Source organism: Lipotes vexillifer, unplaced genomic scaffold (assembly GCF_000442215.2).
Source record: "Lipotes vexillifer unplaced genomic scaffold, Lipotes_vexillifer_v1.1 scaffold226, whole genome shotgun sequence".
In the NCBI taxonomy this organism is placed as follows: Eukaryota; Metazoa; Chordata; class Mammalia; order Artiodactyla; family Lipotidae; genus Lipotes; species Lipotes vexillifer.
In genome coordinates, this window is record NW_006776934.1 from 1333955 (window position 1) to 1344410 (window position 10456).

Consider the following 10456-nt stretch of genomic DNA (forward strand, 5'->3'; position numbering starts at 1 on the left):
ATTTATTAAAGCAAACATTAGACATAAAAGGAAAAGTGAAAGGTCTAAAATCTTTTAAATTCAATATGTCATCATACATTGTATATTTTCAATGAATTATGCATCAACTAAAACAAACTTCATTTAAATATCTGAAGTGATTCAATTGAAAGAATCAAGAGAATAAACATATACTGAAGTTCATGGCAAGATCAAAGGATATTTAAAATGTCAGTTTTGTTTTTGAGCCACTTGTATATGCCTTTCAGAAGTTATCAAAAGGATAAATCTTGAAGCGAGGGAAGAATTAAATATTCATTTACACAAAACTATGATTATGCTTGTTTATGTAAAAGAATGTAATAAATTAAGAATGTATCTGGTTATGCATGGCATAGTACCACCATGTAAAATAATTTATTAAAAACGAGTTAATAGGGTTGCTGCAGAAGGAAGATGGTGGAGCTGCATGTGATTATGGCTGTCAAGAAGGTCATTGACTTCGCTGCGAAGATTCCTTGTCATGGATTATAAATTTATACATGGTCTGGTTTCAGCTCTCCTCAGCAGCCGCCTCTTGTTCCTCCCTCTATCGGGCATCACAGTGCCTGTAATTGCTGTGTCCTGTGCCAGAGGACTCTCATCCCTGTCTTCTGCTTGGCTATCTCCCAGAGGCTGATGGACAATGAAGCTAATGATGCATAAGATCTAGGGCCCCACACAGGCACAGGTTTCCTTCAAGGTATTGTGCATAATCTTTTATTTATATTTTTTGCCATTTTCTTCAAAATAAGTATCCAAGAATTGGTGAGGAAAGTATCTGACACTATTTGTCCTACTCCCCACTTGGTGTCTCAGCTTATTAAGGCTGTGTGGCTGGTAGAGGCTTGGTGCTCCAGCTGGATGTAAGGCCTGAACCTCTGAGGTGTGAGAGTAGAGTTCAGGATATTGGTCCACCAGAGACCCCCCGGCCCCTTTTAATATCAGTTGGCAAGAGCTCGGCCAGAGATTGCCATCTCAACGCAAAGATCCAGCTCTACTCAATGACCAGCAAGCTCCAGCGCCGGACACCCCATGCAAAACAACTAGCAAGACAGGAACACAAAACCACACATTAGCAGAAAGGCTGCCAAAAATCATAATAAGTTCACAGACACCTCAAAACACATGACTTGAAATGGTCCTGCCCACCAGAAAGACAAGATCCAGCCTCATCCACCAGAACACAGTCACCAGTCCCCTCCACCAGGAAGCCTACATGACCCACTGAACAAACCTTACCCATTGGGGGCAGACACCAAAAGCAACATGAACTACGAACGTGCAGCCTGAGAAAAGGAGACTCCAAGCACAGTAAGTTAAAAATAAATGTGAAGACAGAGAAATATGCAGCATATGAAAGAGCCAGGTAAAAATCCAACAGACCAAACAAATGAAGAGGAAATAGGCAGTCTAACTGAAAAATAATTCAGAGTAATGATAGTAAAGATGATCCAAAATCTTGGAAGTAGAATGGAGAAAATACAAGAAACGTTTAATAAGGGCCTAGAAAAACTAAAGAGCAAACAAACAATGATGAACAACAAAATAAATGAAATTAAAAATTCACTTAGAAGGAATCAATATCAGAAAAACTGAATCAGAAGAATGGTTAGGTGACCTGCAAGATAAAATAGTGGAAACAATTACCGAAGAGCAGAATAAAGAAAAAAGAATGAAAAGAATTGAAGACAGTCTCAGAGACCTATGGGACATTAAACACACCAACATTCGAATTATAGGGGTCCAGAAGAAGAGAAAAAGAAAGGGATAGAGAAAATATTTGAAGAGATTATAGTTGAAAACTTCCCTAATATGGGACAGGGAATAGTCAATCGAGTCCAGGAAGTACAGAGTTGCATAGAGGATAAATCCAATGAGAAACATGCCAAGACACATATTAAACAATTATCAAAAATTAAATAAAAAGAAAAAATATTGAAAGCAGCAAGGGAAAAGCAGCAAACAGCACACAAGGGAATCTCCATAGCATTAACAGCTGGTCTTTCAGCAGAAACTCTGCAAGCCAGAAGGAAGTGGCAGGACATATTTAAAGTGATGAAAGGGAAACACTTACAACTATGATTACTCTACCCAGCAAGGATATCATTCAGATTTGACAGAGAAATTAAAAGCTTTAGAGACAAGCAAAAGCTAAGAGAATTCAGCATCACCAAACCAGCATTACAAAAAAGTGCTAAAGGAACTTCTCTAAGCAGAAAATACAAGAGACGGAAAAGAACTACAAAAACAAACTCAAAACAATTAAGAGTATGGCAATAGGAACATAAATATCAATAATTACCTTAAATGTAAGTGGATTAAATGCTCCAACCAGAAGATATAGACTGGCTGAATGTATACAAAAACAAGACCTGTATATACTCCATCTAAAAGAGACCCACTTCAGACCTACAGACTGAAAGTGGGGGGATGGAAAAAGATATTATATCTAAATAGAAATCAAAAGAAAGCTGGAGTAGCAATTCTCATATCACACTAAATAGATTTTAAAATAAAGATTATTACAAGAGACAAAGAAGGACACTGCGTAATGATCAAGGGATCGATCCAAGAAGAAAATATAACAATTTTAAATATGTATGCACCCAACAGAGAAGCACCTCAATACATAAGGCAAATGCTAACAGCCATAAAACGGGAAATCGACAGTAACACAATCATAATAGGGGAGTTAAATACCCCAATTTCACCAATGGAAAGATCATCCAAAATGAAAATAAATAAGGAAACACAAGCTTTAAATGACACATTAAACAAGATGGACTTAACTGATATTTATAGGATATTCCACCCAAAAAGAACACAATACACTTTCTTCTCAAGTGTTCATGGAACATTCTCCAGGATAGATCATATCTTGGGTCACAAATCAAGCCTTGGTAAATTTAAGAAAATTGAAATCATATCAAGTATCTTTTCTGACCACAGCACTATGAGACTAGATATCAATTACAGGAAAAAAATCTGTAAAAATTACAAACACAGGGAGGCTAAACAATATGCTACTAAATACCCAAGAAATCACTGAAGAAATCAAAGGGGAAATCAAAAACTACCTAGAGACAAATGACAATAAAAACACGAATACCCAAAACCTATTTGATGCAGCAAAAGCAGTTCTAAGAGGCAAGTTTATTGCAATACAATCCTACCTCAAGAAACAAGAAAAATATCAAATAAACAACCTAACCTTACACCTAAAACAAATAGATAAAGAAGAACAACAATAACAACAACAAAAAAAAACAAAGTTTGCAGAAAACATCATGAAGATCAGATGAGAAATAACTGAAAAATAAATGAAGAACACAAAAGAAAAGATAAAACTAAAAGCTGATTCTTTGAGAAAATAAACAAAATTGATAAACCGTTAGCCAGACACATCAAGAGAAAAAGGGAGAAGACTCAAATCAATAGAATTAGAAATGAAAAAGGAGAAGTAACAACTGACACTGCAAAAATACAAAGGATCATGAGAAATTACTACAAGCAACTATATGCTAATAAAATGGACACCCTGGAAGAAATGGACAAATTCTTAGAAAAGTACAACCTTCTGAGACTGAACCAGGAAGAAATAGAAAATATGAACAGACCAATCACAAGCACTGAAATTGAAACTGTGACTAAAAATCTTCCAACAAACAAAAGCCCAGGACCAGATGGCTTCAGAGGTGAATTCTATGAAACATTTAGGGAAGATCTAACACCTATTTTTTCTCAAATTCTTCCAAAATATAGCAGAGGGAGGAGCACTCCCAAACTCATTTTACAAGGCCACCATCACCCTGATACCAACACAAGACAAAGATGTAACAGAAAGGGTTTCTCTGGTGGCGCAGGGGTTGAGAGTCCGCCTGCCGATGCAGGGAACACGGGTTCGTGCCCCTGTCCTGGAAGATCCCACATGCTGCAGAGCAGCTGGGCCCGTGAGCCATGGCCGGTGAGCCTGCGCATCCGGAGCCTGTGCCCCACAACGGGAGAGGCCACAACAGTGAGAGGCCCGCGTACCGCAAAAAAAAAAAAAAAAAAAAAGATGTAACAAAAAAAGAAAACTACAGGCAATATCATTGATGAATATAGATGCAAAAATCCTCAAAAAAATACTAGCAAACAGAATCCAGCAACACATTAAAAGGATCCTACACCATGATCATGTGGGATTTTTCCCAGGAATGCAAAGATTCTTCAATATATGCAACTCAATCAATGTGATATGCCATATTAACAAATTGAAGGAAAAAAAAAACATATGATAATCTCAATAGATGCAGAAAAGGATTTTGAAAAAATATAACACTGATTTATGATAAAAGCTGTCCAGAAAGTAGGCCTAGAGGGAACTTACCTCAACATAATAAGGGCCATATATGACAAACCCACAGCCAACATCGTTCTCAATGGTGAAAAAAAGAAACCATTTCCACTAAGATCAGGAACAAGATAAGGTTGCCCACTCTCAGTACTATTATTCAACACAGTTATGGAATTTTTAGCCACAACAATCAGAGAAGAAAAAGACCTAAAAGGAATCCAAATCAGAAAAGAAACAGTAAATCTTTGACTGTTTGCAGATACATGTACTATATAGAGAGTATCCTAAAGATGCTACCAGAAGACTACTAGAGCTAATCAATGAATTTGGTAAAGTGGCAGGATACAAAATTAATGCACAGAAATCTCTTGCATTCATATACACCAATGATGAAAAATCTGAAAGAGAAATTAAGGAAACACTCCCATTTACCATTGCAAAAAAAAGAATAAAATACCTAGGAATAAACCTCCTTGGGGAGACAAAATACCTGTATGCAGAAAACTATAAGACACTGATGAAAGAAACTAAAGATGATGCAAAAAGATGGAGAGATATACCATGTTCTTGGACTGGAAAAAATCAACATTGTGAAAATGACTATACTACCCCAAGCAATCTACAGATTCAATACAATCGTTGTGAAACTACCAATGGTATTTTTCACAGAACTAGAACAAAAAATTTCACAATTTATATGGAAACACAAAAGACCCCGAATAGCCAAAGCCATCTTGAGAAAGAAAAACGGAGCTGAAGGAATCAGCCTCAGTGACTTCAGATTATACTACAAAGCTACAGTAATGAAGAGAGTATGGTACTGGAACAGAAACAGAAATATAGTTCAATGGATCAGGATAGAAAGCCCAGAGATAAACCCATGCACATATGGTCACTTTATCTTTGATAAAGGAGGCAAGAATATACAATGGAGAAAAGACAGCCTCTTCAATAATGGTGCTGGGAAAACTGGACAGCTACATGTAAAAGAATGAAATTAGACCTCACCCTAACACCATACAAAAAAAAAAACTCAAAATAGATTGAAGACCTAAATGTAAGGCCAGACACTATAAAGCTCTTAGAGGAAAACATAGGCAGAACATTCTATGATATAAATCACAGCAAGATCCTTTTTGCCCCACCTCCTAGAGAAATGGAAATAAAAGCAAAAATAAGCAAATGGGACTGAATAAAACTTAAAAGCTTTTTCACAGCAAAGGAAACCATAAATAAGATGAATAGCCAACACTCAGAATGGGAGAAAATATTTGCAAAGGAAGCAACTGACAAAGAATTAATCTCCAAAATATACAAGCAGCTCATGCAGCTTAATATAAAAAACAAACAACCCAATACAAAAATGGGCAGAAGAACTAAATAGACATTTCTCTAAAGAAGATATACAGATTACCAGCAAACACAGGATAGGATGCTCAACATCACTAGTCATTAGAGAAATGCAAATCAAAACTACAATGAGGTATCACCTCACACTAGTCAGAATGACCACCATCAAATTCTACAAACAATAAATGCTGGAGAGGATGTGGAGAAAAGGGAACCCTCTAGCACTGTTGGTGGGAATGTAAATTGATACAGCCACTATGGAGAACATTATGGAGCTTCTTTAAAAAACCAAATATAGAACTACCATATGATCCAGCAATCCTGCTACTGGGCATATACCCTGAGAAAACCATAACTCAAATAGAGTCATGTACCACAGTGTTCATTGCAGCACTATTTACATTTGCCAGGACATGGAAGCAACCTAAGTGTCCATTGACAGATGTATGGATAATGAAGACATGGCACATATATACAATGGAATATTACTCAGCTATAAAATAAACAAAATTGAATTATTTGTAGTGAGGTGGATGGACCTAGAATCTGTCAGACAGAGTGAAGTAAGTCAGAAAGAGAAAAACAAATACTGTATGTTAACACATACATATGGAATCTAAAAAAAAAAAAAAAAAGTGGTTCTGAAGAAGCTAAGAGCATGACAGGAACAAAGACACAGACATAGAGAATGGACTTAAGGACACAGGGAGGAGGCAGCGTAAGCTGGGACGAAGTGAAAGAGTAGCTTGGACATATACACACTACCAAATGTAAAATAGATAGCTATTGGGAAGTAGTCGCATAGCACAGGGAGATCAGCTGGGTGCTTTGTGACCACCTAAAGAGGTGGGATAGGGAGGGTGGGAGGGAGCAAGTTGCAAGAGGGAAGGGATATGGGGATATATGTATACATATAACTGATTCGCTTTGTTACACAGCAGAAACTAACACAATGTAAAGCAATTATACTCCAATAAAGATGTTTAAAAAATAATTAATTAATTAAAAAAAAGAATAGAAAATGTCAGGGTAAGGTGTACAACTGAAGGGTAAGAATTCATCATTGAACCTCATATTGCCCTGGTATTTATGTTTATATATAAATGTATGTGTGTATTTATAATACACTTGGGAATATTGTAAAATGTACCTCTTGCTACGGGTTATGGTAAAGAAAAATTTGTGAAACACTGTTTCAGGCCCAAGGAGCAGCCACAGAGTAGGATGAGCATGTCAGATGTCCCTGGTGCTCAGTGAATGTCTGAGTGCAAAGGTGGCCTCCACCCACCTGTTAATTCTAACCCTCTCTGTCCCTGAAGCTGTGGCACCCTGGACAAGGTCCTGCTCCTTTCCACATCCCTCTGGGCCCCATCCAGCCTGGGCGAGGCTTGGTGTCTTGGCCACCCCCTACCCTCACACCGACCTTCTCACTTGCTTCTCCCTGACCCTGCCAGTTCCCCTCCCGGCTGAGCAGTTCTTGGTGAAGCCCAACAGGACAGGTGCGGTCAGACTGCGTGAAGCGCTCCATGAACACCTTCTGCTTGATCACCATGGAGGAGGCCGTGCAGCTCAAGGAGAAAAAGCTGGTGAAGGAAATCATTGCCGTCAGCTGCAGGCCTGCCCAGTGCCAGGAGACCCTCCGCACAGCTCTGGCCATGCGTGCAGACCGAGGCATCGACGTGGAGGTGCTGGCTGCATAGGCAGATCTCCTGGGTCCCCTGCAGGTGGCCTGGGTCCTGGAAAAACTGGAAGAGAAGGGGAAGGTGGACCTGGGCAAGCAGGCAATCGATGATAATTTTAACCAGGCAGGGCAGATGACAGCCAGGTTTCTGGATTGGCCACAGGGCACGTTCATCTCCCAGGTGATGCTGGAAGGGGACAAGGTGAAAGGGAGCAGGAGATCAATGGAGGCCTGGAGACCCTGCTCCTGAAGCTGCCTGATGTGGTGACTGATGACCTGCAGCTCAATGAGCCCCACTCTGATACGTTGCCCAACATCATGAAAGCCAAGAAGAAGATCGAGGTGATCAAGGCTGGGGACCTGGGCATGGACCTGACCTCCAAGTTCTCTGTGATTAGCTTGGAAGACCCACCTCAGCACACGGCTGGTGTCAAGGCAGAGACCACAGAGGACCTGGTGGCCAAGCTGAGGGAGATTGGGTGCATTTGAGCCCTTTCCAAAAAGGAGTTAATATTTATTTAGTACTTATATATGCTTTATTTCATTTATTTCTTAAGGGTATGTGGTAAGTACTCTTACCAATTACATTTTAGAAAAAAGAAAAATATTAGAATTTACAGGGACTTAATAAATAGCACAAATTCACTAAATATTAATTTCTATAAAAATTCAAAATAACCCTCTGAAGTAACTATAATTACTTTTTCCATTTTGTGGATGAGGAAAAATGATACTTAGAAAATTTAAATAATTTGTTTACCTTCACACAGTGGTAGAGCTGGAAATCTATGTTTTTAACACTTTTAATATGCTGTCTCTCACAATTTAATTTTTAGAGTAGTATGTATCATATCCAAGTTTATTCTAATGGTTAAGAAATAAAGTCAGAATTCAAAAGCAACCTCTGACACAAGGACAATATTGTCTCTAGATATAATTTCTTTATTGTCTACCTATATTAATTCATAAGTGCTCTCATTCTGTTCCATGACTGGCTCCTAAATGTATATTTGTAGCCCAAACATTTCCTTTGAAACCGAGATACATGTATCCAACTACTTACTAAATATCAGTATTTGGTAGAGAGTATCCAATAACATTCACTTTGGCAGTTTTTAACTACTGGGAATACTCCTTAAAGATTCACCTCAATAACTTTGGAATTATGTTGGACAAGGTACTTAAAGTTGATAAATATCAGGTAGCTTATCTGAAAAAAGTACTAAAAATAGCATCTATCTCATAAAATTATTAAGTGGATTAAATAGATTACTATCTGAAAAACTAAAAGAATGTATTCTAAGCCTTGAAGAGAAAGCAAGGAGGAGGAGGGGCCTACTCTTGCCATGGGCTTGCTCTCCAACACTACATCTGCTGTCCACTCTCACCCAAGTCCGCCTGCCACCTCTTACTGCCCTTCTCTTTGTCCAGCCTTTTTATTCTCCCACTACCAGAAATGGAGCTGGGACAGTGAAGGAATTACCCATTTTTCTAAAAAAAAAAAAAAGTGTGTGTTTTCTTTTCCTAAATAATAACCTTGGATTTGATCTAAGAAATATCTTTGGAGTGAGAGGAAATTGCGCAACAGGAGGCTGTCAACAAATATATTATAGAAAGCCCATGAAGAAAACACTATCTCTAGGATCAGAAATTTCATATGGCCTTCTCTTCTTCTACTGTGATAGATGTAGAGAGAGACTTGCCAGATATGATAAATTTGGAAAGACTGGAGTTTCTAAATATGTTGCTGAGGTGAGGTAAGTAAGTCAGTAATTCATTGATTTTTCTCCTGTGTTCTCTTAATAACCAGTTCAATTTCCCTCTGAGCAGCCTTAATCCTAGCTCTTTTTAAGAGCTGCCTCATCCCAGCACAAATAATCAGAAGAGCAGCAGGTAAAAAGTCCATCCAGCAGGAGGTCACAGTTCTCTTTTCCATCCCTCCAAACACATACCTCACTCACAACACAACCTAGCTGGGATGGGGCACTGGAGCAGCCAGGAGAAAATAATAAAAGTGATTATAAAGGAAATAAACCAGAAGACAGTGTGTAGGTCTCAGTTAGAGGGAATATGTGTTTAAATGTTGAGTGTTTATAATGGCTTGAAGTGATAGGGGAAGGAAAGCAGAAGTTTAAGAGAAAAAGGTCCTAATGCTTATTTACCTAAAAATGTATGCACGAGGGTAGTGAAAATAAGGGACTAAGCCTTCTAATTACTAATAGTTTCAGTGGAAACCAAGTGGCAAATTGATCATAATGCTCTTGGCATTCTAGATGAAGAAGTTTAAGGAATCTGCAACTCTTCTCATCCTGAGAAAGTAGAAACTGCAGAGGAAAAAAAAACAAAAAAAACAAAATGCCTTCACCAGATTTACTAAACCCACTGAAAAACAAAACACAAAACTGAGTCTCATATATAAACTAAGTCTTAGCTATCACCAGAACAGAGCATTTCCACATTTTATGACATTTCCTGCTTCAACATATTTTTTTCAGCCTTTAACACTGTTATTGATACTCTGTTTTGATGCCATTATTGATACTGTTATTGATGCTAATTAGAGATGGAGAGTATGATTACTCTGATTTTCACACCTGCCCTGAGCCTGGATTATCCTGAAGGAGCTCAGAATCTATGGGATTCATACACTATGGAAGGAAACATACAGATATTATTGAGATGTTGTGTTGTGTAGCTGGGTCCCAAACTATTTAGGGGGGAAGATGCAAAGGCAATGGAGTGTAGAGAGGTCCCAAACAAGGTGGCCATTCACATTCATCTCATCCAATTTCTGTCCTCTTCCTCCTGATCACATCCCTTCTTATAATACCATTTTATTTACTCTATTTACTTTTCCTCTTTCATTTTTTTCAAGTAAAATCTCATTCTACTTTATACTTTTTTTTTTTTTTTTTTTCTGAAACATGATAGGAACATAAAAATGTGAAAAGGCTTAAACAGCAGTTCTGGGACTTGGAAATTACAATGTTATTAATGATGATAATAATGATAATAATTAATATCTACTGAAAACTCACTATGTATCAGATACTGGGCTAATTAGTTTA

At 38.0% G+C, this 10456-nt stretch overlaps 1 pseudogene; it reads left to right on the forward strand.

Moving 5' to 3' along the window:
* Positions 1–435: 435 nt before the first annotated feature.
* LOC103076159 (electron transfer flavoprotein subunit beta-like) lies at positions 436–7877 on the forward strand (annotated as a pseudogene).
* The last annotated feature ends 2579 nt before the right edge of the window (positions 7878–10456 follow it).